Raw genomic sequence first — 25,571 nt, 5'->3', positions numbered from 1 at the left:
CCATATCCTCATGAGACCCAAGCACAGACTTTTGTCCACTTTAGTGGACATTATATTTTAGCAAATTTCTCTGACAACGCACGTGTCACAGTTTTATGTCTGGATGTCTTGTAAAGAGCACATTCAGTGATTTTCAGTGATACCAAATGTTCAGTGATACCAAATGCTCCCTCTCCTTGGTATTTAAAAATGACTGACATTAACTGAATGATCAAATTTAACACTTTTATGGAAATATGATAATATTTTGTTATTATCATTTAAATTAGACTAATTTTCAAATTGTTTGTCATAAATCAACATCTTAGAAAATTGTTATGGGGCTGTAGTGGACACTAGGACTTAGAGCATGTAAATCAGGCATTTTGGGAGACACAACAAGTGAATAGGGAAAGAAATTATATATCAATTTTCCTATGAAATATTAGATATTCTAATGAAAATATTGCCAATTATTACTCCCATTATTACACTTCTTTTTTCTTTACATGTTGCCCCAAGAACACATATGCAAATTAGATACAATGTATAGATGCAATGTATAGAAGGGGACTACCCATTTATGGCCATTTTACACAAATATCACATAAAGTAAAATAGTATATCAAATCATTCTGTTCATAACATAGTAGAGAATCATCTTTATACAATGTTTGGTTAAAGAAAATCCTGAATCCTAAAAATTGATTGGTGAATGAAAAAGAAAACCCATTGTTTTTGCCCATATATGTCTTTTCATGCCTTTTTATTTTTTTAATAACTGAGTCCAGTGCTACCACTACAGTAGACATAGCATAACATTAAAATATCTTTTTTCAAAAATGTTTTTTTTTTTTTTTTCATTTCGTTTATTATGCTCCAAACAATGTAATGACAATAATAATAATAAAAACTAAATTCACAAAACTTTTCCCCCTGGTTTTCAGGAGGTTATATCTTTACATGTAGAAGTAGGCTACTTAAAAAATATGGTAAAAAATGGTCCAAAAATATCAATGTATGACGATGGTACCTGAAACTTAAAACACAATATTATAAAATAATATGGTAGGGAAAGTGTACCCAACATTTGGCATGTAATAGATTTAAATGAAATGAGATGCGAGTTCAAATAAGTGTGTGCAATAAATACTGTAACTTACCTCAGATAAAGCGTCAATTATGCTTTTTACCTCAGTGTACGGAACGCGTCGTAGTTGACAAAACGCGAAAAAAGCGACATTTCTGTCAGTTAAAATATATTCACAAACTAACTTTAGATTAAAAAAGCACCTTAAATATACAAATACGTTCTTAAAATGAAGATTTATCTCAGCTATCTCCGATGAACAGTTAAACAACACTTTTAACAACAAGTACGCTTGGCAGATGTAAAAAGTTTCTCACGCGCAGAGCACTGGGCGGGAAACAGATGTACCGCGCACGCGCACAAATCCACACAACACCTTTTTCGTTCGTGGCTACTGAATATTCCCTAGAAATGTTTGTCTCTGCGTTGAATAACTTGAAATGATTCGTAATGGTGTCTTAAATGTCCTTGGGCGTCCAAAAGACGCCATTTTTACTGTGTGCAGCCATAAAATAAATGATTTCCGTAGCGTCTTTAGCCTAAAACCATATTGTGTTATACTTCCTGTTTCTTCATCTTCAAGAATCAAGGTAAATATCCCTTTACAATATTTTATTGTGCGTTGTTCCCAAATTTTTTGAATCTTGTCAAGTTATGCAAAACGTGTAAAAAATATTTGACGCTGTGTATGACACTGAAAATGCTCGTGATGTTTCAAGAAAAATAATGTATGTTCACTGTTGGAAATTGTTAGTGGACAAATTAAGTAAACTACTTAGTTTATTTTGTAAAAGTACCCATAGTTGAAGAAACACACAACTGATACATTGTTATGATGGCCTTTCAGTCAGTGTGTAATTGGCTGACAAAGAAACAAACAAACAACAACAAAAAAAAAGGATTCTGTAGGCCTTTTTGACATAATTTATGTGATTGAATGGAAAAGTCTATCAAGGTAAACCGAGCTACTGTATCCATTAGGGCATAATAAATCGTAGCACACTGTTCCCTCTCGAACAGGGACATCCAGAATTAGATCACTATGGTGATGAATGGAGGCATTAATTGAAAATCGTCACTATAGGTGCACAACATATTGAGATTTTGGCAGAGGGCCTCATGTGCAAGATAAGGTGTGGAGAGAAAAATGAGAGTAAATCAAGAAAAATGGAGAAAGGTACTGTAGAAAGGAGGGGACGAGTAGGACAGTGGGCAACTGAAGGTGATCCCCTGACACACAACATAATTAAACAAAGCCAAAAACTTATCAGATTAAACTCTTGAGCAGGCATTCTGTGAGTCGTTTTGACAAAAAAGTCATTAAAGAGTTAGTTCACCCAAAAATGAAAATGATCTCATAATTTACTCACCCTCATGCCATCCTGGGTGTATATGACTTTCTTCTTTCAGTCAAACACAATCAGAGTTAGGCTAAAAAAAAAATATCCTGGCTCTTCCAAGCTTTATAATGGGAGTGAATGGTATCGTTACTGGAAGCCAGTGATTATAGTTTATTAAAGTTATGGAATATGAAATATGGATATCTTTCTTACAAAAATGCATCACTTCAATTTAGACAACCTTTATTAACCCCCGGAGCCGTATGGGCTACTTTTATGATGGATGGATGTGCTTTTTGGACTTCAAAATCTAAGGTACCATTTACTCCCATTATAAAGCTTGGAAGAGCAGGATATTTTTTAATATAACTCTGACTGTGTTCAGGTGAAAGAAGAGAGTCATATACACCTAGGATGACTTGAGGGTGAGTAAATTATGGAATCATTTTCATTTTTGGGTGAACTAACCCTTTAAAAAAATGAAATCCCACTTTTAATGCATTCATTAGGTTATTGAGGCTGTGGGACATAATCACTTGAGTCAACAATAATTTAATTATGTATGCTTGGTCTAAGCATAGGAACTTGTAATAGTAGTTAATGTTAAGTTTGAACTCTTTGACTGTTGTTTGTTAGAACTTGTATTATGTGTGAAATGGTGAACTGGTTAAACTATATTTCTCCATACAAAAGTAAATATTTTCTAGTCATTTCCTTTATATAACGCATTCAATATTTTTTACTAGTTTTATTACTGTGAATACTTATTTTGAACTTATGTGAGCTGAATAGAGTATATTTACTTTAAAGCAATCAATTTTGTTTTTTGAAAGGTCAACCAATTATTTTACAGTGTTCCAGATTTTTTAGGAGATAAAACTTGATGTTCCTTGTCACATATACATCAAAATCTTGGTGCTTTTTTTATATATGTGACCCTGGATCACATAACCACTCATAAGGGTCAATTTTTTGAAATTGAGATTCATACATCATCTGAAAGCTGAATAAATAAGCTTTCCATTGATGTATGGTTACACTGATGTATATATGCTTAGGATAGGACAATATTTGGCTGAGATTGAAAATCTGGAATCTGAGGGTGCAAAAAAATCTAAATATTGAGAAAATTGCCTTTAAAGTTGTCCAAATGAAGTCCTTAGCAATGCATATCCACTCACAAAAATACATGTTTGATATATTTACGGTAGAAAATGTAGAAAATATCTTAATGGAACATGATCTTTACTTAATATCCTAATGATTTTTGGCATAAAAGAAAAATCAATAATTTTGACCCATACAATGTATTGTTGGCTATTGCTACAAATACACCCGTGTGACTTATGACTGGTTTTGTGGTCCAGGCTCACATATTGTGACATAAAACATTGAAAATTGCATGCTATGATAGTATTAATTTCAAAGAGCTGTAGCTTCTACACTGCTTGTCAGTGTGGTTTTGAGCGGCTGGTATATGGACTAAGCCCCGATCACAGCGAACAATGTAGTTTTGGCCTTCTCCCTCTTTTACTATTTAGCATAATTAATTTGATCAGCCTACAGTAAGGCTCAACGCTTTCATGCCTCCTGCCACAGTTAATCATATCCATGTGCTAACTGGACAAATGACAGACTTCATGCTGGACTGGCTGGGACCAAACAATGCAATTAATTTTGTCGTGGTTGGGATCATAACAATAGCTTGCGCTGTTGGTGATGAGTAAAGTATAATTATTAGAAATTTGAATTATTTGTTTATCTAATCTACTGTATATACAACATGTTTGCATAAAAAAAGCTACTTTTAACTGTTCGCTTAAATACAATGTTTGCATTTTAATGAATGAGACTTTTCACAACCTGCCCAATAACAAACGTTTTTTTGTAATGTCAAGGTGGAAAAATAAAATACTTTTAAAAAGGCTTAAAGTACAGTTGAATCTCTCTTAAATTTATAATATCTGGTCAGAAACTCTTTTAAAAGTCATATCTCAGAAAAGTTCCCAAAGAGTCACGAAATCAAAATATTAAACTTCAAAATGACAAAATGTCTTTTGAGCTAGTTAAAAAGGTGTTTGTTTTTTGCATATTTAATTGGACAGACATTATGTTTTTCATTTTGGAAATGGAGCGCTGTGGAAACATATGTTCACCAAGCCCCAGCAGATGTCCATCGCAGTGCTGCGGCACAAACCCAGAAAAAGCATGCGGGCATCACAAGCACTTTGAGCTAGTGTGCCATGGGCATGCTTTGCTCTGGCTGTAACATCTCCATCGTGCTCGTTTGAGACATTTACACTCGACATTTCAAAAAACGCAGTGCGTCCGAACCTCGCCGAATGCAAAATTGTCATCCGATAAGCATGGATGGAGGGGGGGAAATCAGCAAAACAGGAAATATAGGGAAAGTGATGATACTTGTATTCACAACATATTCATGCATATGAATAACGGTGGGTGAGAAGGAGAGTCGGCCAGAAAAGAAACAGAATATGGAAGTGTTGCCATCTGCAGTGCGTCTCGTGTTTGGCAGCGCCATCCGCTTGCCCCCCTTTCACAGCAAGCGCAGATTAACAGACAAGCAGAGCTGTCTGGCAGTCACACTGGCCTGGTGTAGCGTCGTCCCCCCAAGAGACGGCATTAAAAAAGCCTCTGCACTTTGTGATATTGCCACTGTTCTGAAATAACACCTTTCACAAACCCAAAGGATGGTACATTTCCAAAATCACCTTGCTGCTTTGACAACAAAAGTGTGTTTTAGCTCTCTGATCTGGTGTTCCCTGCAGTCTTTGTTGAGTTATGCAAGTTCCTTCAGTGTCTAAGTTATATACTGATATATTTAGCTAAACAAACCTGCTTTAGTTTGTTTTCAGTCTAGTTGGCTGGTTTTAGCTGCCTGGAGAGCTTCCCTAGCACCTTGTTACCTCAGTGCAGGCCTTCAGGTCTGGTGTCAGATTCAGGTGGTGACTGCTGGAACAGTCTTGGGCTTGAACACCAGGGCCAATGCTTAAAGACTGCCACTGCTGGCCTGTAAAGTGATTCTTCTTACATCCAGCCGTCCACTAGGTTTAAATGTTAATAGGTGGCATCACTGTCCAAGATCAGTGTTGAGCTGTAGCCTGAGAAACCTAAGGCCTGAAAAGAAAATGCAGACGAGTTACTAAATATTTAACTGAGCTGTGGCTTAGTGGTTGTTGCATGCTCTGTGGCACATTGAGCCTTGGTGCTTATGTGGGAAATGCAGGTTTGAATCCGGGTTGAGATTTCCTCCCCTCCCTTCTCGCTGCATTATTTCCTGTACTTCCTCCACTGTTGTATAAGGGTCATTGACGAATAAGGTTTTTAAAAGTGTAAAAAAAACATAATGGAGATATAATTAATTTTGAAGTTTTGTGAGATTTTGTGGTTTTTATAATCAATTAACACTGCTTTTGTCATTTTTTACAAGATGGACAAAATTTGTTACCAAAAAAGTAATTCGGTTCAACTAAAATTTTGGTTATACCAAATGACGATATTTTCAAACAATGTTAGCAGGCTGATATCTAGCTAGCTAGCAAGTTAGCTTGCTAGCTAGCCAGCAAAAGGACAATCAAACATTTTATTTTTAGTACAAGTTTTTAAAATATATTAACACATTTTCCATGTTTTATAGCGGTTGTACCGAATGACCTGATGTTTCGGGACATGCGTATGAGCAAGTGAAAACATGAATTTTTCAAATAGTTAAAAGAGAGTTAGTTACTTTGCTTCAAGATCATGTGGTCCTTTGCAGGTGTCTGAATTATGTCACATCCTGTCACATGATATTGACCACATGACTGGATCCAAAATGGTCCCTTTGTATCGGTTGCTCTAAATCATATTAATGAAATTCATTTTTCCGGACATTCTTTATCATAACAAAGCAACGACTTCTACACTTAATTTTAATACCATTTTGCACTATGTTGATATATGGTGTTATAAAATTACGCCAGAATAAAAAGTATATACATTTATTACATTTTAAGATGTTTTAATCACAAATGAAATGGCTGTATTGGCTATTGGATGGTTAAACCGAATGACCTTTTGACACTTCAAAATCTTTAAAATACCTTTATGTAGCAAAATATAATTAAAACCTTTTGGATTCAATAAAAAAAAGAGCTCTAGTTGTACATACTTTGGATGTCATATCTTTGTTTTTTATTATTATTAAGGCCTTTGGACAAAAAAGTGACGCGCCACGTCATTGACCCATAAATAAAAGTGTAAATAATAATAATTGTGTATCTAAAGTTAGTGTAGTTTTGGTTGACTGCTAAATAATGACAGTTTTCAAATGGGTATCTGTGAGCCCCTAAAGGGACATGAGATAAGAGGAACATTTCACTTCAAATTCCAAAAATGTTTCTATGCTTTTGCATACAAACTCAAAGTGGAATGCAATACTTTTGCAAGGAAACAAAAATCTGGTGATAGAAATAATATGATGAGGGAGGAAAATACAAAGGTTTTGCATTAGAGCACAATGCTTGTGAGCAAACTCAAAACTGGTTGGAGGAAAAACTATTTTGCAAGAGAAAGCAAAACTGGAGATAGAAATAATGAGTTAGAAGGAAAACTATTTGTAAATGCTTTAGCTATAGTGAGCACAAGCTTCTCTTACAAAAGTATTGTACAAAAGTATTGTTCGATAAGGGGATTGCATTTCAGTGACAAAATCAGTTGTCACTAAATTTTCTTCTTTTAGCTCAAATCACACTAAACACTCTTTTCAGATGGGTCCATTTAATGTGCTCTCTTTTTTTAACTCATTTCTGCTATTAATTTTTGTACCATTAATCCATTTCCTACCTTTTATAATGTCTTACAGTGGTTCTCAACCGGGGGGGGCGCGAGTAGGCTACAGGATGGGAGGGAAAAAAACCTGGAAAAAAAAAAATGTGCAATTTTTTTTATCACTAAACTACTGTCATAAAAAGTTATAGTTTTGCATATAAAATTAAAATGTGTTTGGACTGATTTAAAAAAAAAAGTTTTGAACAAATTTGATTGGTTTGTCGATAGTGAGCGCAAATGCAGGTGATAAGCGGTTTTATTAAGCGAGTCATTGAGTCGCTCATTCACGATTCGTTCAAACGGCCGATTCATCAAGAATGAGACAGATGTTTGTGAATGGGTCATTGAATCTTTGACTCAAACGATTTGTTCAAAACACTGAATCATTCAAAACACGATTGAGTGTTGCTGTGAGATGCGCTATGTTGTGATCTTTGTTTGGATTCATCGGATCTTTTTTCGCTGCTAAAATAGACCAAAACAGTCATTATTTTGTCTAAAATGTAAGTGACTTAATATTATTAACTTGTTTGTTGAACTGTCATATCAGTGTCACATTTTCAATAGCGAGGTGATGGTAAATTAAGTGATGGTCAATTGTCAGCTCTCTTAGTCGTCAGGTCGTGTGATGTATGTTGCTGAACTGTATTCAAATGTTATAAATATAAAAACACCACATTTTTAAATTTAACTGCAGTATGTCAATTTAGTTTATTTGTGTGTGCTGCGCTCATAGACTTTAGAAAACGGCGCTCATTTGTTTGATTTCTCCTCAAGAAGCTGCGCAAGCCTCAAAAGTTTAAGGTCCTTGCACCCTGACTGAGTCCGAAACTGTATTCGTTTTTTCATATTCGTCATTTGGTGGCTCTCAATTGTCAAAAACACCCCTCAAAATATTTGCTACGGATGCGAAAAATGCAGAAAATCGAACCATCCGAATTAATTTTTATGACGGACGGAAGTTTCAGAGGCTGCAAACGTATAAAACGTATAGTTTTATAGATAGGCTACAGTTAAAGCTTTCCTTTACCTGCAAGCTTCTGTAAAAAATGCAAATGATGCCTACTATTAGGCCTAGTAATAATAACAATAATAAAGCATAAATTAATATCAGAGGTCTGGTGCCAATTCCCAATTATAGCAATATCCTAGTAATGATAATAGGCCTACTGATAATAATAATAATAATAATAATAATAATAATAACAACAACAATAAAGCATGTAAAGCAAGGTGTTGCACTGGGGCCCCAACTGCAATGAACCAGCTTTGGGGGGGCCCAGCTTGCATAAGGTTGAGAACCCCTGTCTTAGACTATGATTGTACTTCCATACTCTCAATGATGTGTATAACGTGAGCTTTTTTACCAGAATTATAAGGCCGTTGTCCAGCCACTGTCCATTATTATGTAAAACACTGTTGGCTCTGTGCTGTCATTTATGTTTCAAACTGTGGGAAAAAAAGTAGTAGAAACTGGAAGGCAGCCACTGAGGGTTGTTTTGGAGTGGTGGTCTATGCCCAGAATGCCCTGCAGTTAACAGTTCAGATCACTTTGGAAAGAGACCGTGTGTACCAGTTTATTTGGCAGTCAGTGCTTCAGTACCATGCTGAATTAGTATGCCTGGTCTGTAAACGATACTCTTAAAATCTATTTTATTCATCATTTTAGTCCAGTTGGACAGTGTTATAAGCCACTGTAAGGATTGAAATGTTCCTCCCATTGGCGGGCTGTCACATAATGCTTTGCTGCGTGTCTGAATGTCCCTAACGCACGACATAGGTGATTATGGAAGATTAATGGCGAGTAATGGTACGAGGGACTGTGACTGTGTCGCAGGAGGGATGGCTTCATTAGTTACTGCTCTTAATTAGCGTAATTACCCCAAGCTTGTCCTCTTTAAATGTTCAATTATGCGTCTAAACCGCTCCCTCTGCTCACATCGCTCAACATAGTCACGAAGCGAAACTGTGTTTGTATTTGGGTCATTACTGCAACGCAGTACCTTTTGAACTTTGCTGCTTTTAGAAATTGGCTTGCATAATAATTTGAGGAAGTCTTTTTATAAAATTGCTTAAAAAAATCTGAGCTATTCTTTGGTCATGCTCAAGTACTTAAACTTTATTAATTATAATTTTTATTTAAATGGTTGAATTATTTGAAATGTGTGTTACATATCAAAACAAAGACAATTACGATGTTTTTTTGTTTGTTTTTTGTTTGTTTGTTTTGAAAAATGCATTGATGAATTTTACAAGAAAACTAATATCATTTTGATTTCATGATGACTATAGCATTTTAATCAGGGAAAACAACTGAAATATTTCTTTAAAAATTCCTTTTTTTATTTTACAAGTGCTTTGCAGAATTGGTCATTTTATTTACCACTTTATTCACTTAATTGTGATATTATGGTATTATGAAATACAGTAAATCTAACTAATATATAGTATTAGCATAGTAGGAAGGACCTTTTCAAGTAAATGCAGGCCTATTTTTACGAACATCAGCTTAATATGAGTGTTATTAATCAAGGAGCACATTTGCATTTAGCCAAGCTGAAGCAACAATGGCTGACGTCAGATATTCTTGTACTAATTTTCCGGCTGTTCTACGTTGCGTTCAGACAGATGCTGGGTAATAAGTGGTTAAATTACATGATTAAGGAGAGCTGCCAGCAGTAATGAGTTAACTTCATTAGTTCATGTTCTTAATTGGTTATGTATTTTTGTAAAGACTCAAATGTCTGCTTTTCTTTCTCTTCGGTTGTATATGAACATGAACGCTAAAACGTTTACTCTATTTTTCTCTTCCATCACGTGTCCTAGTTCCTCCTGTGTGGGGTTTAAAGATCAGGGCCATTATTGGCCTTTGTGTCTACTCGGGTCATTTGAAACACCCCATGTCCTTTAACCTAGATGCGTGCATGAAATATAGCCAAAGGACTCTTTCATACTGGGCATCCAAATTTCAGGCCTGAAATTAGCATAGGCCAGCAGATGCTCTTAGCAAGAGCTCAATGGCCTTTCTGAGGTATTGCCTCAGGAGGAAAAAAATAAATTATATTTTTCCTTTTTTTTTGGCAAGAACTCTGGAATTTCAAATTTGCGTTTGGTCTCAAAAATCCCATTAGGTTTCTTGTCTTGTCTTTATAGTGCCATTGATAGGCTGCTGAAACTCCATCTTGTCACTGAACCCCCAGTTATTTGATATTCAGACAAGACCTGGACATAGAATATCTAGATATCCATGTTTATTCTAGCTCACGTTTAGATTTAATATGTTGATGCAAAATGAACATGAATAATTCAGGATGCATTAATGAAACATCATAAAAGAAAAACACTATAATTGCGGGCAGTTCTGTAAGATTTTATTTATGTTTTATTACATTATTGTAATTTTATTTTATTTATTATTTATTTATTTTAGTTTAGTTTATGAATGAGGGTCATGGTCTTTTTTTCCACATCAAAATGGATGCCAAAAATATGTTAAATGGAATTGAATCATTAAAAAAGTATTAGGCCGCATTTACATAAAATGGTTCAAGTGACCCAATTCCAATTTTTTTTCCTCCCATGTGGCACAGGTCGGATATGGCCCACGAACGTGTAAGCAGAAAAAAAGCACATGGATTCTGATATTCTCAGATCTGTTTCAGGCATCATTCATATGTGGAAATAAATTGATATGAATCAGATATGTGCATTTGCATCGACCGTGTAATCGGACAGGTCAGATATTCCCGTCATTGCGAGTCGTACGTCATTGGAAAAGCGACGGTGTCAAATTATGTCAAAGGTGGACACCAACCATAGCCATTACAGCACTGATCATTGCTACTTTCACCCAGGCTGCATCAAGGCCTCTTCTCTTTTTTTCTCCCCCTTAAAGAGTTAGTTAACCCAAAAATGAAATTTCTGTCATTAAGTACTCACCCTCATGTCGTCCCAAACCTGTAAGACCTTCATTCATCTTCGGAACACAAATTAAAATATTTTTAATGAAATTCAAGAGCTGAACCTCTGACCTCCCTATACACGGCCACAACCAAGGCCCAGAAAGGTAAAGACATTGTTAAAATAGCCTATACACTCTAAAAAAAATATGGTTCTTTAGGGTAGCTAAGGTGCTATATAGCACCACTGCTGTACAAAGAACCTGTTAAGCCCCTTTAAAGGTTCTTTACGAGCCAAAGAACCACTGTTGGTGATGTTTAGCACCAATTTTGTTGAAGAAATAAAATGCGATATGGCACCTCTCATGGGTTCTACATAGCACCATTTGACAAAGGTGCTGTAGAGCACCTTTTAAAGATATGGTGCTACATAACACCAAAAGTGGTTCCCCTATGATTACGAGCCAAGAACCACTTTTAGCTTTTTGAGGTTCAACCTTAATTTTATGAAGCAACGAGAATACTTTTTGTGCACAAAAACGAAACAAAAATAACGTCTTTATTCAACAATCTCTTCTCCTTCCTGTCAGTCTCCTATGCAGTTGACGAAGTGAACGCAGTGCAGCGCTTCTGTGTTTACGTCAGAACGCTGACTCATTATTGGTCGGCCAGTGAGTCAGAGTTCTGACGTAAACACTGTAGTCACGCAGACTATTTTAACGATGTCTTGAGTACCTTTCTGGACTTCAAAAGGCGCAATGATGTTGTTGCCTATGTGTGGTTCAGAAACCCTTGGATTTTATCAAAAATATCTTAATTTGTGTTCCGAAGATGAACGAAGGTCTTACGGGTTTGGGACAACATGGGGGTGAGTAATTAATGACATAAATATAATTTTTTGGTGAACTAACCCTTTAAGAGACCTAGGGCTGCACTATTATGACAAAAATCATAATTGTCTATTATTGCCTTGAAATTGTAATTGCGATTATTAATTACGATTATCACAATTTACATTGAATGATGTTTGAATAGCTTTATACCATTGATTGAAGAAACTGCAAGCTATATTTAATATAAAAATAAAAAAAAGTAGGAACTCTGAAGTGACGTAAACTGTGCTTGTTGTTGTGACTTTTATTTTGACAGCGCTGAGAACAGCTCAGCCAGCGCCTGAGCCTGAAAAAGTATTAGCTTTTGCCGTGTGGTTAATGTCCAATGGTGCTAGCCGAGCAGAAATACATAATTATGTTTCGCTTGGTCCGCTCAAAGTCGTGCTGGATTTTCTTCTTAGTAAGTTGGAGAGGTCCATCTATCACTGTTTTCCATGTTTGTAGAGTTAGTTCGTGGAGTAAATATATAGGCTGTAAGTGTACAATTACGGCACTTGTAGTTCCTTTTGTGCTGGGTTAGACCTTTTACACTCTGAAGTAGTCCTGATTCGCCTCTCACAATGTAACATACTCTAAACAGACCTCTTAAACACGCAGAATAATGTAAGTGGATTTTTTTGGTCTTTGAACGATTACAAAAACGTGGCATCCGTAATCATAATCGCAATTAGAAATTCAAATAATTTTGCAGCCCTAAATAGACCAGTGTTTTGCTGACCTTAAAGATGGTGCAGAAAGCAAAAGCTTGTATTATCATTCCATCTGCATCCATTGCAAAACGTACCATTTTTACTTCCTTTTCGGCCTAAGCTTTTCCGGGTCAGTACGTCTGCCTTAGGTTGTTTCGCCAAGTGTAAAGTGTAAATGCAGATATCAGATATGGGTCTTTTAAAAGATGTAAGCTGGTCGTCAAAAAAATTGAAGAAAGTCATTGGAATTGGGCATCAAGCCCTGCAGTGTACTGTAAATGTGGGCTTTAGTTTATCATTTAGTCACCCTCATATCATTTCAAACCCTTTTGACTTGCTTCTGTGGAACACAAAACAGAGAAGTTCAGCAGAATGTTAACGCTGCTCTTTTCTATTTAGTGAAAGTGAATGGTGACCAAAAATGGCAAAGCAGTTTAAACAAATTGTGTTATACTAAGTTAAGTTTTATAAAGTTTTCTGAAGTTATTTGTGAGGAACAGACTGGAATATTTTTGTTTGTTTTAGATTTTTTAAATATGTGCCATTTCAAATTTTGTGCATCATGTTGTATTTTCCACAAAAAAAAAAAATCATATAGGTTTTGAATGACATAAGGATGAGAAATTTTCCAGCAAGTTCATTTTGATGAGTAGTTTTGTTTAACCTCAATGAACTAAGTACACAACCATATCCATGAATTAATGTGAAGCAGGATTATTGCACAATAATATGACCCATTAGTCAATGAAGATGGGGGCTCATTGACTCCTGCGCATGACTGCGTATTCACCACATGCTGTATTTATTCCTTCTTTCTTTTTTTCTGGTTAGTTTCACCCCTTCATCTTAAATGTATGCAGGTCAGGTCAACCATCCAGTAATTCCACCAAGACAAAAAAAAAAAACAGAAAAGAAAAGATGCGACAACCATATGGACGGAACACTGGGGGCTTCGGGCAATGAAGAGGAAGAACCTTCAGCCGGTTCAACAGAACGAAGCAAGCAGGGTCTCGCAGAACCCCTCCTTCTTCCCAAAAGCCTTTTCTTTCCCCATGGTATCTCACCCTGAAGCGCTGGAGCTCATGAAGACAGTGCACAGGGAAACGAAGAAGGGGGAGGCAGTGCCTGCCAACAGCAGGTGTTGGTCCATCCTTCAGGGAGCAGGCAGCAGGCTGGGTACTGATGTGTGGCGGAGAGAGGGGGCCTGGCAATCTGGTGCGGAATGGTGGAGCGTCTGGCTAGGCAGATAGAAAAAGGATTCAGGTTCAGATGTTTAGACAGTCCAACACGCCATCAGAATCGGCGTAATCTTGCTTTTTAAAAATTGCAAGAACATGTTGTCATCTTTGAAGTTTTGTGTCAGGAGAAGGCCAGCGTTTTTTCTTCTTTTTTGGCCCTGGTCACTCTATGCTGGCTTGAGCGCTATCAGGCTTCAGCAGCTCCACTTGAATGCTGCTTCCAACTGGCCATTGCTGCAATCCCATCATCCTCCTACTGCCTCTAGGTTTGGCGTTTGAGCTAGAAATCGGCCCTTGGCCCCAGTAAAAATTCATGGCTTTGTTCTTGTTGTTTCCCTACTTGCCAAATGCTGAGGATATTTGTCATTTTTTCCCCAGTGTTTTTCTATTTTTCGATGAAGATACTTTATTTAGTGTATAGAGACAACTAAAAGTAAGCTATTCCTAAACAGAGAATTTTCAGAAAAGCGTGAATACTGTGGCTCTGTGACTGTCGGCACAGCAACATTGACCAATTGCATGATTTTGGGGAGGGGCTATCTGTTTGACCAAACAATGATACTGTAGATGGGGAGTGTTTGGGAAACCTGTTTGATCATTTTCATTATTTTCATTATTAAATGTTTGACAATAGTCATTATTTTGTATAATGGTTTTGTAACAATAGTCAGTGTTTTGTAGGGCCTTTCTGAAGGTGTGTGAAGACCTGCATCTCTCACCATATGAAGTATATGAAGATTTGTTCTTCATTTCTTCAGCAGATCCTCTGAATTATTGATTTGGTCATAAAGAGTAATTAAATATCAAACTTCCTGATAATACTGAGATTATTGCAACAATTTAGATTCACTGGAGGGCCAGTCATTTAGATTCTTTAAAGGTTCACACAGTATTCTTTTTGTGATTATGCTGTAATTCTTAGTAAATCTTAGAATTATTACATTTTAGGAGGGGAAAAAAATAGACAAAAATACACAATCCCCCAGTTTCACAGACAAGACTTAAGCTAGTCCTACACTAAAATGCATGTTTGAGCTGTTTTAACTGAAAGCAACTTGCATTGGCATATCTTAAAATGTGTCAGTGTAATTATTTTGTCTCAGAAAGCACACCAGTACTGTTTTTCTAGGGTACGTTTATAAAAGCTACTTAAATATCCTAATTGAGCTAAGGCCTAATCCTGGCTTAGTCTAAGCCCTGTCTGTGAAACCGGGCCTATATTTGCAAATTCAAGATATGTTAAATGGAAATTTATGGAGTATAGAAGTATAGAAATTTAAAATGGACATAAAAGCTCAGATAATTTTATATAGGTTTTATAAATATACATAAAAAATTGTTTAACATTTTTATATATACATTTCCATCCAAAAGCTTGGGGTCAGTAAGTTTTTTAAATGTTTTTGAAGTGAAGTTCTTCTGCTCACCAAGGCTGCATTGATTTGATCAAAAACAGTAATAACAGTAATATTGTGAAATGTTATTACAATTTCGAACAATTGTTTTATATTTGAATATATTTTAAGATGTAATTTATTCCTTTGATGCAAAGCTGAATTTTCAGCATCATTACTCCAGTCTTCAGTGTCACATGATCCTTCAGAAATCATTCTAATATGCTGATTTGATGCTTAATAAACATTTCTAATTATTATCAATGTTGAAAACAGTTGTGCTCCTTAATATTTTTTAGATATCGTGATAACATTTTTTTAAGGATGTCTTTACTTTTTTTAAATATTTCTAATTTTTATAGGGGTTTTTCATGTTAAAATACTTTTTCACTATCTCAGCTAAATATACAGAGAAAATTGTGAGTTTATCTTAAAATCTATGACTTTTGATTACAGAAAGCAGTTTGAGGCATTTTTGAGAAGAGAGATGTAAGATTACTAGGGTCACTACTGGATTTTTCTGGGCAATAATATAAGGCTTTTTTTCTTTATGAGAAACAGCTTGTTTTAAGATACTACAAAAGGTCTAATTGTTTAAAATTTTCTTTCCTTTGGGCCTTTAACTCTCAAAGTGTGACCACACATGGAGAAAATATTATTTATAAACCATAAGTTATGAAAGAAACAGCTTTGTTCTTTTTGTTGTACGACATCTTTGGCTCCACTCAAGGCTCAATGTCATCAAACATTCAGACAAAGGATCTGCACTCAAGACACTGCATGCTATCTCGAGTCATCAACTGAAGACAAGCCATCCGCCTGTTCCAAAATGGCACAGAGAACTAGCTTGGTGTCTTTGGCTTTAGAATTGTTGTGGCTGTCATGTTCAGCAAGAACCATGTGCTGTGTGTAAGACTGCCATATGATGGGGAACCTGTCCAGCTTGAGATGGCTCCTGTCCCATGTGGGCAACCCAACCCCCCTTAGCTATCCCACTTTAGGATTGTAAGTTTATTCTTTTTTTTTGGTACAGCACATTGACACAACAAACAGAATGGGTTTTCACAGTGATTGTGGCCAGGCTGGTTATGAACAGTGGCTGGCAGCGAACCCACAGTTTGGATCTGGCTGAGAAACGCTGTGTTTGAGGAGCGAAATCTGTTTCCTGTCCGCACAGCTCAAAGCCAGGTCTTCAAACTGAGGCCAATATCTCCGCTCCCATACTGTCCAGCCACATTCACTGCTGTTTCTTATCTCATCCAGGGCCTTGGGTCTACTTACTTGGGGTGTTTCACACGTATGTCCATTTGCAAGCAATACAAATGTACATGGGCTTCCAACATGTCCTATTTATGCAATTCCCTGCTCTAAGACTACAAGAAAACTTGCGTCTTTGGCAACATCTGCTGTTCGTGGCCAAGTTAGGTTTCATATATATATAATAGATGTGTTAGCTCCCTAAATGCTCCGTGTGTCAGGCAGCAGCTGACGCCTCAGGTGAACTGTGCAGCAGTCAAATAAAATTATATCCGCTCCACACACCTCTGCAAACCGAGAGCGCAGAGACCGAAGCACTTGGCAGAAGTCCGTAAGATGTCTTGTAGTACACAACTATAGTGAGTATGGTTGGGACTCAGGAACAAGAGTGGGGAAAAATGTGAAATGCAAAAATAAAACTAAATGTATAATCATACGTAGTTTGTTTTTTTTTTGTTTTGTTTTTTTGTCAAGTCATGTCCAATCAAACTCTATGGTATTTTGACACATTTAGTAGAAGCAGCCAAATTTGTCATATGCCAAAAATGACAGCTTGCGTGACATGCCCTCGTTCTCGAAAATCATAAACAAAACTATAAAATATAAAAATAAAAACATTTAGACTACATTAAAAAAATTTTAAGGGTTTTAGAATTTAATATGTCCTGAAGCAAAAATAAAACAGATGTGTGGTTCCTCTCAAAAGTGATATTGATTAATTTTAAAAGAGTTTGATTTTAACACTCAATAATGCCCACATTTCTTAAGAAATATATTTTTGTTAAATACGACAAATATGAAATTACTATTCTATTACTGTTTTTTTTTTTAATTAAACTATTTTTATTTGCTTCAATTATCAGTTTGTAGTAAAATTATTAAATAAGTTCACTTAATGATTTTTTTATTATAATTTAAATGACATTAAATTATTATACATATTATACAGTATTATGTATATAATTATTAATATAATAAATTACACAATTAATACAATATTTTTAATGCAGTATATAGATGCTGGCAGATGGTTTGCCTACATTAAATGAAATAAAACCGATTGAACCGATTTTGTTGTACATTTAAAAAAAAAAAAAAAAATCTTGGTAACACTACAATAAGGTTAATTAGTTAACATTAGTTAACTACGTTAGTTAACATGAACTAATAATGAACTGCACTTATACAGCATTTATTAATCTTTGTTAATGTTAATTTCCACATTTACTAATACATTATTAAAATCTTGTCAACATTAATTAATGCACTGTGAACTAACATGAACAAACAATGAACAACTGTATTTTCAATCAACAAATGTATTGCTCATGGTTAGTTCATGTTAGTTAATACATTAATTAATGTTAACAAATGAACCTTATTGTAAAGTGTTACCAAAATCTTTTTTCTTATTTGCATTTTCTTTTCTCTTTTGGCAACCAGCCCACCAGAAATTTAACATTATCATTTATATATTTGGCTTATAAAATTCATTAGCTCTAGGCTAGACTTCAGAATTAAATAGTGTAATGCAAGGTGGGGACCTGGGACATAAATTAATATATTAATCGTGCAGATCAAATCATTGTCCTCTTATTTGCATTTCTGAAATGCTAGCCTACTTTAAGCAGATCTAAATTACAAATACCATAAATCCAAACCTTCATGCATTTTAAAGAACTTAGTTGTCAACTGAGTTGCTTCCTTGTTTATTTAATCAGAGTCGGACTATAATAGACTGTCTGAATAAATGAAGCACAATCGCAAGGATTCATCCTGCTGCATTGCCAGTGAGGTCCAGCAGAGGGAATCCAAATGCAAAACACCTTAATCGAGGTGTGTTCAGAGACTTTAAATTGTCTCCTGTATAGTTTTTAACCATTTAAGAAAAAAAAAAAACAATTAAAAAAAACCTGTATTGTTTTTAAACTCAAATCATGATCTTAAATATAGCACTTAATTAAATGCATTTAATATATAAAATGACTGTCAAATGTTTTGTATTAAAAACAAGACTAAAAGAGACGTTTTTGACTGACACCCTGTCCATGCACATACGATCGTATAAGATTGCTGTTGTCCCCTTGTTCTAGCATCAGTCAAAAGCCTCTTTGCATATGAGACCTCCAGGTTACTTGTATATTTTTTGATGTACAGTCAACATGTAATTGATTAAATTAACAGAAACATTTGCATAATTGAGTGGCTTTTATTCTGTATTTCTTATAGGACTTCAGCTAGGCCCAGAGCACATCCTTGGTGTGTGTGTGGGTGTGTGTCAGTGGCCGGTCAGTCATTCAGGCTGGATCTGCTGTCACCTCGCATCAGACTCACTCTCTCTGACATGCAGTATTCAAAACAGGGCGTCTGGACAATGGCCCGAGCTGTCAGAGGAGATGGCAGTGTTCGCTGGGAGGGAGACAGCGACGGGGGTCACTGAAAATGTATGCAAATTTGACATTTCTTCACTCATTTGCATACATGGCCTTCAAATCAGACTGTTTATTTATTTACTTACCCCGAGTGTTCATAAACGTAATCATAATCATAGGAGTTGTACATTGTATACGACATGTAGCCAATAATTACTGACATGTTATTTGGAGCACATATTCGCAGTGGAGACTTATAACTGCCTCTCTGAGTCAAAGTCTCAAGTTCGTCCTTTCTAGGTCATTTGAAGACAAACATTTCATAGATTGCAGGTACATAATATATATATATATATATATATATATATATATTTTAACAATTAACAAAGAAACTTGCATTTTGTCTTGGATGTCTTTATACATTATCAGTCTTTTGAATGTATCAACTTTATTTTTTTCCCTTTTAGTGAGGGAGAAATACTAAACAACAGATACTTACAGATACCAAAATATTAAATTAGATATATCCCAGTAAGTGGGCGTGAACATGGAAAATTAAAAAAAAAAAAAAAAAAAAATGTTAGAGGAGTAATGGCTTTTGATGATCTTGCATTTTTGAACTTGTGACGTATTCTGGTTGTCTGTATAACATTGTCTTCGCTGTTTTAATCAGAATGAGTCAGCCTCCTTTCTTTACATGGACAGCATAACCTAAGATGCATTTACATTCTGATTGTACACAAATACACAAGCCACTTGACACCTTGAGACACCCAACGTCTGGACAGAGATAGCGACTAGGTCACCCAGGCTTGGCAGGCCCAGGCTTGGCTCTCCCACACAATCTGTGCTTGTGGTTTTGGCAGGTTCTCCCACTCCACCTCCCCTCCCCACCCAGACCCCCTCTTTGCCAGGGCTATGTGTGCTGATCTGAAGTGCCTACCATCCTCCATCGTCTCCAACTGAAGATTACACACCTGTCTGGCATGCGCGAGCAGCCAGGGACAGGGACAGAGGCAGAGTCATGCGGATGGCAGCCAGCCCTGCTTCCCTGTCCCAGACCGCTCTGATGTCAGCTGGCTGTGAAAGGGAAGGGGCCTTGTACTGACCAGAGACTGTGATTAAGCTTGAACTGGGATGTGGCCAGAGCTCTGGACCCACGCCACGCTGCCCTTGTCTGCGCGAGCCACCCCTCCAAGATTCTCCCGCCCTGGTGAGAGTAAATCTGCAACAAAAAAGAAAGTGAGAGATTGCAATGGTTTATTTATAAAATGTAGATTTGTAACTTGTGGCTAATTGGTTTCCCTTTTTATTTAAATGTATGCAATTACATCCATAATATTCATGATTTTTACATTTAAATTTTACCTATTTGCACACTATAGTGTGCCACATCAGTAAATGTACTCTACAATCTAGATTCTTAAAATATGTCTTTGCATACAATTAGTATAAAGCCTCTCTGCCTATATTTTCATCCAGACAAAGTTTAATGCACTTTATCTAAGATTTATTCAAAAAACAAAGGCAGAAGCTTCCATCCTCTTTAGGCAGTAAGTGATGAGGCATGACGCTAGGACTGTGGCCAAGTTTACTCCGGCCATTCTCTCTAATGCAAAGTTACTGTGCTGCTGCTTCAGCGCGCACTAAAGGAGACACGTGGCTACCGTAGCCGCTGGTAAATCTGTGCGTGGCTGTCACATCGGACCTCTATCCAGAACACAACACACGACTTATGCCGCATCTTTCGCCAATTCGACGTATAGTTGAACGCAAATAAGACCAAGAACTACACCCTTTCCAAATGAAGTGATTAAAGAAACACCAGTGATAAAAGAAACAAATAACATTCTCCTTTTTTTAACCATATATGACCAAATTTTATTGTAAATGTCTATGAAATCTTTCACTGATGGGCAGTGTCTTTATAACAACGTCTTGAATATTATTTTAAAGGCATATTCAATAATTTTTTGTTGCAATGTTTAACTGGAAATTAATTTACACTGACACCTTTTTTTACGGATGCCGTTATAGAAATATGCTATTCACAGTCAGCCATTGTTGATTTATTTCATGAGGAATAACATGGGGTTAACAAGAATTAGCTGATCAATGAGATGATCCACTCCATGTAGAGTAAAATAAGTAGGCATGTAGAGTAAAATTATTAGGCTAATATGATGAGTCTTCATTCATTTTTCCAAATTTTTGAGGGGGGAAATTACTCAATGCACCTTAATCAAGACATATTATCAAGTGTTGTATGTATTTTATTTTTTAGAGTGAACACTAAGGGATTTCCATTTATGTTCAATTGAAATGTTTTAGTGAATTTCTTCAAAGTAAAGCGGTCCCAATCTAGAGCCCTGAGGCATCTCATGGGCTTTGATATAGAGCTATAGTGCCAGCAGTCATCTGCTCGCGTTTCACTTTAACAAATCCTCTCACCTTCCTAAAACGCCCCTCACCCATACTGATTGGCTTGCATACACTATTCATGAGATCCATAACTGAGAAAACTTAATCTCCCTGTACATTAATTACATTTATCCAAATATGAATGTGTCATGGCCACAGAATGGATGTTGGGGGTTGTTGTTGTTGTTGTTATCTGGTGGGGTTATAGTTCATTTCAAATGGAAGAGGTGGATGCAGGGTGGGCACCCCATCTTAACCCTCCAGCACTGGATGCACCGTCGACCCGCTTTTTCATTTCATGTGGAAAAACAAACTAATTACGTGGAAATATGATAATGTATTGTGCTAGAGGAGTCGCCTACGACTCTCATTAAGAGTCCATGCAACCCTACTTGTTTCCTTGCTCTAATCCACCTCTCTCTCACTTTCTCTCTCTCTTCATCCACTCATCTACCATGCGTTATTTCTCCTAGGGAGTGTTGCCCTTTCACGAGCCATGAACATTAGTGACCAGTCTGGGGCACTTTGCATCAAAGTCAGCCTCATTTGCATAATCATGGGATTACTCCCTTTTTACTGCCAGTGATGGTCAACATCTCCCATGATTCCTCAAGACCACTGCCCCCTCTCCCCACTTCCCAAAATTCTCACATAGCTCTCCTAATACCCAGCATGAAGCAGAATCCCTTACCTGATACCTCAGGGAAGACTGTGGGCAGACCCTCTACGGGTTTACTCTTCATTTATCCCTGATCCCTCTGTCTTTACATGATGAAATCACATATGATTCATCAGTGCTCATTACATTTGACAAGTCCTCACTGCAGGAACTTGTCAATTATCCTCTGGTGGCCTGTTGAGTCGCTCTCACACTCCAGGCTTGTCTCAGAGCAACCCCTATAAGATCCCACAATCCCCAGGTGGACGTTAGCATTCAAAGGGCCCCATTTAGCGATAATAGTACAAATGGTACAAGTTTTAAAATTAAAGGTTCTTTTTCCACTATATAAAAAAACCTTTTGTGTAATGAAAAGGTTCTATGGATGTTAAAGTTTCTTCATACCATAGATTCCAATAAATAGCCTTTATTTTTAAGAATGTAATGTGGCTGTAATGGTAATACCATTGTAATTTAAGATACGCCACAACTATAGTTTTACCATGATACCGTACTGTTCAAAAGTTTGGGGTCAGTAAGATTTTTTTTTTTTTTTTTTTTTTTTTATAAAGAAGTGAATACTTTTATTCAGCAAGGATGCATTCAATTGTTTAAAAATTACATTTCTAATAAATGCCGTTTTTTGAACTGAACTTTGAATTGAACTTTATCAATGAAAAAAAAAACATTAGAAAAAATTCTTTCTGACCTGAAACTTTTGAACGGTATGTGTATATATCTCAACAACAACAAATAGTATTACCATACTACAGTAAATGCCAAACAAAAACATGGTATCACAATGCTAACATGCTCAAAAACACTATAATAGCATGTAGCTTTTTGTTAGTTAGGGTTATTAAAACATTACTCTGGCACTAGTATGCTAATTAATCTCAGGCATTTCCATCATATCTCATAGAAATAACAGAGTCAACTTTATAAACTTGTTAATTAAAACTTTTTGGTTTTAATTAAGCACCTCTCAATTTGTTTATTGCATCTAGCTCCAACAAGAAATATCTTCGATAAGATCTGTAAGGAAGTGAGGAAAACCACAAAGACGGCATTATCTGTTCACAACTGGCAAAGCTGGTGCAGTGAAACGGCTGCCATTGGGCTTCAGGGTCAGATACCATGCCAGCATCACCAATCCTACTACTGTTGATTAGCTGAACGAATAAGGAATATCACCTTATTTGATCCTGTGATCGTGAGGCGCAAAAATCAACATCCTCATCCTCCCAGTCTCCAGTGATAATGTGAGTATTACCTGTTAATTAAAAAAGTTCTTCCAGCAGTGCGATGACGAAAGTGATTCTCTTGTGCCAACTTCTCACACTTTATTGATCAAAACTCCCTTTAAACACAATAATCATTGCACATTACTGTGCTAGAATGGGATGTTGTCACATAAATGTAATGTAGGAAACCATTTATGTAGATTTTCATAAATAACAATTAGCCAGTTGTCTGTAAACTTCTGTGCACACGCTAACCAAATGTTATTTTTTGCAGCTCACTGGGCTTGCCTTTCCCGAATCAATGGTCAAGAAGCTACATTAACTTGGTTCCAGACAAAAAGTCAAGGCCCAAATATGACAGTTGCCCAAGGCCAAGGTGGGCACTCGGCCAGTGCCGCTACTGCGAAAGGGTAGCAGTCAGAACATATCAGGAGTGAGTGGACACTTCAAATGGCATTAAAACTAAAGCGTATACAAGTTGTTGGCATCCTCTCAACTCTGTGACAGTGTCAAACATATTCGCAAAGATGAGATTGTAAAATAAAGGCGCTGTTTTTTACGCTGCAATAAAGACTGCAGAAAGTTAAGCCATTTTTGAAGGGGTTAATACATAATACATGTTCAAAGCTTGTTTTTATCTCCAATGCTAATACTAACTAGGGTCCACTTTCTGTAACTGGGTTCACATGTAATAACTTCACAACATTTTGCAGATTTGAAATGCAATCAGTCACAAATTTTTACATGTCCCCTGATCCTTACTCTTAGCTCAGAGTTTTATCTGAAATTAGCTCAGGAAATATGGGTGTTGTTTTAGTATTATTTATGCAGTAGTATTTATTAATATTTTGAATCAGCTTTAATTTTTTATATTTTCAGTTTTAATGACTTTAAGTTTTAGTAATTTTATGTGCTTTTGTAATTAAATTTTTTCTATATATTTTAATTTATTTATATTTTATTTTATATTTTATTTCAGTTGGTTGCCAAGACAACATTTCTAATTTTCAAAGTCAAAATGTTCGTCTAATATTTATATTTATCTTATTTCAGCTTTCTTTCAATTACTGAAAATGATTTTTAATAATTTTGGTTAACAATAACACTGCTGCATATTAAATTTGGACCTAGCTATAAATGTGGGGATAAAAGGCTGCAGAACAGATTTAGCTTCTTCTTTTATATTTTTATTTTAGTTTTAGGTTTTTTTTTTTTTTTTTTTTTTATGTGCTTTTGTTTTTTATATTTCAATATAGCTTTAATTTATTTTTTATTTTATTTTTTGTTTAGTTTGAGTGATTTTAGTACTTCAGTTTAAACATATTTCAGTTAGATGTCAAGACATTACTCATTTTTTTCATGTAATATTTATATTTCATTTTATTTCAATTGCCCAAAATGATTTTTAAAGGGTTAGTTCACCCAAAAATGAAAATTCTGTCATTAATTACTCACCCTCATGTCGTTCCAAACCCGTAAGACCTGCATAGTAGACACTTCGTAGTAGGCAAGCAGCGCTTCCAGGTTCTACGTCAGAACGGCGGCTCATTATTGGCCGGCTCCTGCGCCAGCATCACAGGCATGCGTCGTCATGCTCACGTAAATGGCATCGGCCAATAATGAGCCGGCGTTCTGACGTAGAATGTGGAAGCGCTGCACTGTGTGTACTACGTCAACAGTGTAGGAGATTGACATGGAAGAATAGAGATTGTTGAATAAAGTCATTATTTTTGTTTTGTTTGTTTTTTTGCGCACAAAAAGTATTCTAATCGCTTCATAACATTAAGGTTGAACCACTGCAGTCACTTGGACTATTTTAACAATGTCTTTACTACCTTTCTGGGTCTTGAAAGTGGTAATTAAATTGCTGTCTATGGAAAAAATATCTTAATTTGTGTTCTGAAGATGAACGAAGGTCTTATATGTTTGGAACGACATGAGGGTGGTAATTAATGACAGAAATTTCATTTTTAGGTGAACTAACCCTTTAATATTCTTAGTTTTAGTTAACAATAACAACACTACTGCAGATTCCATTTGGACCAAGTTAAAAGCCATTGCAATACAAAAGAGCAGAAATGATCACTTGAAAACTAAACATAAGAACATGAAACACCTTGAAAGTTGTCTTGGAGCAAAAGACAGAGACTAATTTCAGCCAGCAGCTCAGGCTGAGTTGGAAACAAGTGACCGTGTTTTGAGTCATGATCTCGTTAAACATGCCTCAACACATTCTTGATTGGATGCAGCACTGGATTAATTAGAAC

General features: G+C 36.0%; 1 long non-coding RNA gene across 1 annotated transcript; it reads left to right on the top strand.

Annotated features, from left to right (window-relative positions):
- Window positions 1-1,148: 1,148 nt before the first annotated feature.
- On the top strand, window positions 1,149-23,891 carry LOC127520503 (uncharacterized). The gene is made up of 5 exons (XR_007932138.1): window positions 1,149-1,659; window positions 18,839-19,053; window positions 19,848-20,194; window positions 23,068-23,322; window positions 23,579-23,891. It is a non-coding gene; the product is annotated as an uncharacterized LOC127520503 (long non-coding RNA).
- Window positions 23,892-25,571: the final 1,680 nt, after the last annotated feature.

Source organism: Ctenopharyngodon idella, chromosome 10 (genome assembly GCF_019924925.1).
Source record: "Ctenopharyngodon idella isolate HZGC_01 chromosome 10, HZGC01, whole genome shotgun sequence".
Taxonomy (NCBI): domain Eukaryota; kingdom Metazoa; phylum Chordata; class Actinopteri; order Cypriniformes; family Xenocyprididae; genus Ctenopharyngodon; species Ctenopharyngodon idella.
This window is presented reverse-complemented; position numbering and strand designations above follow the sequence as displayed.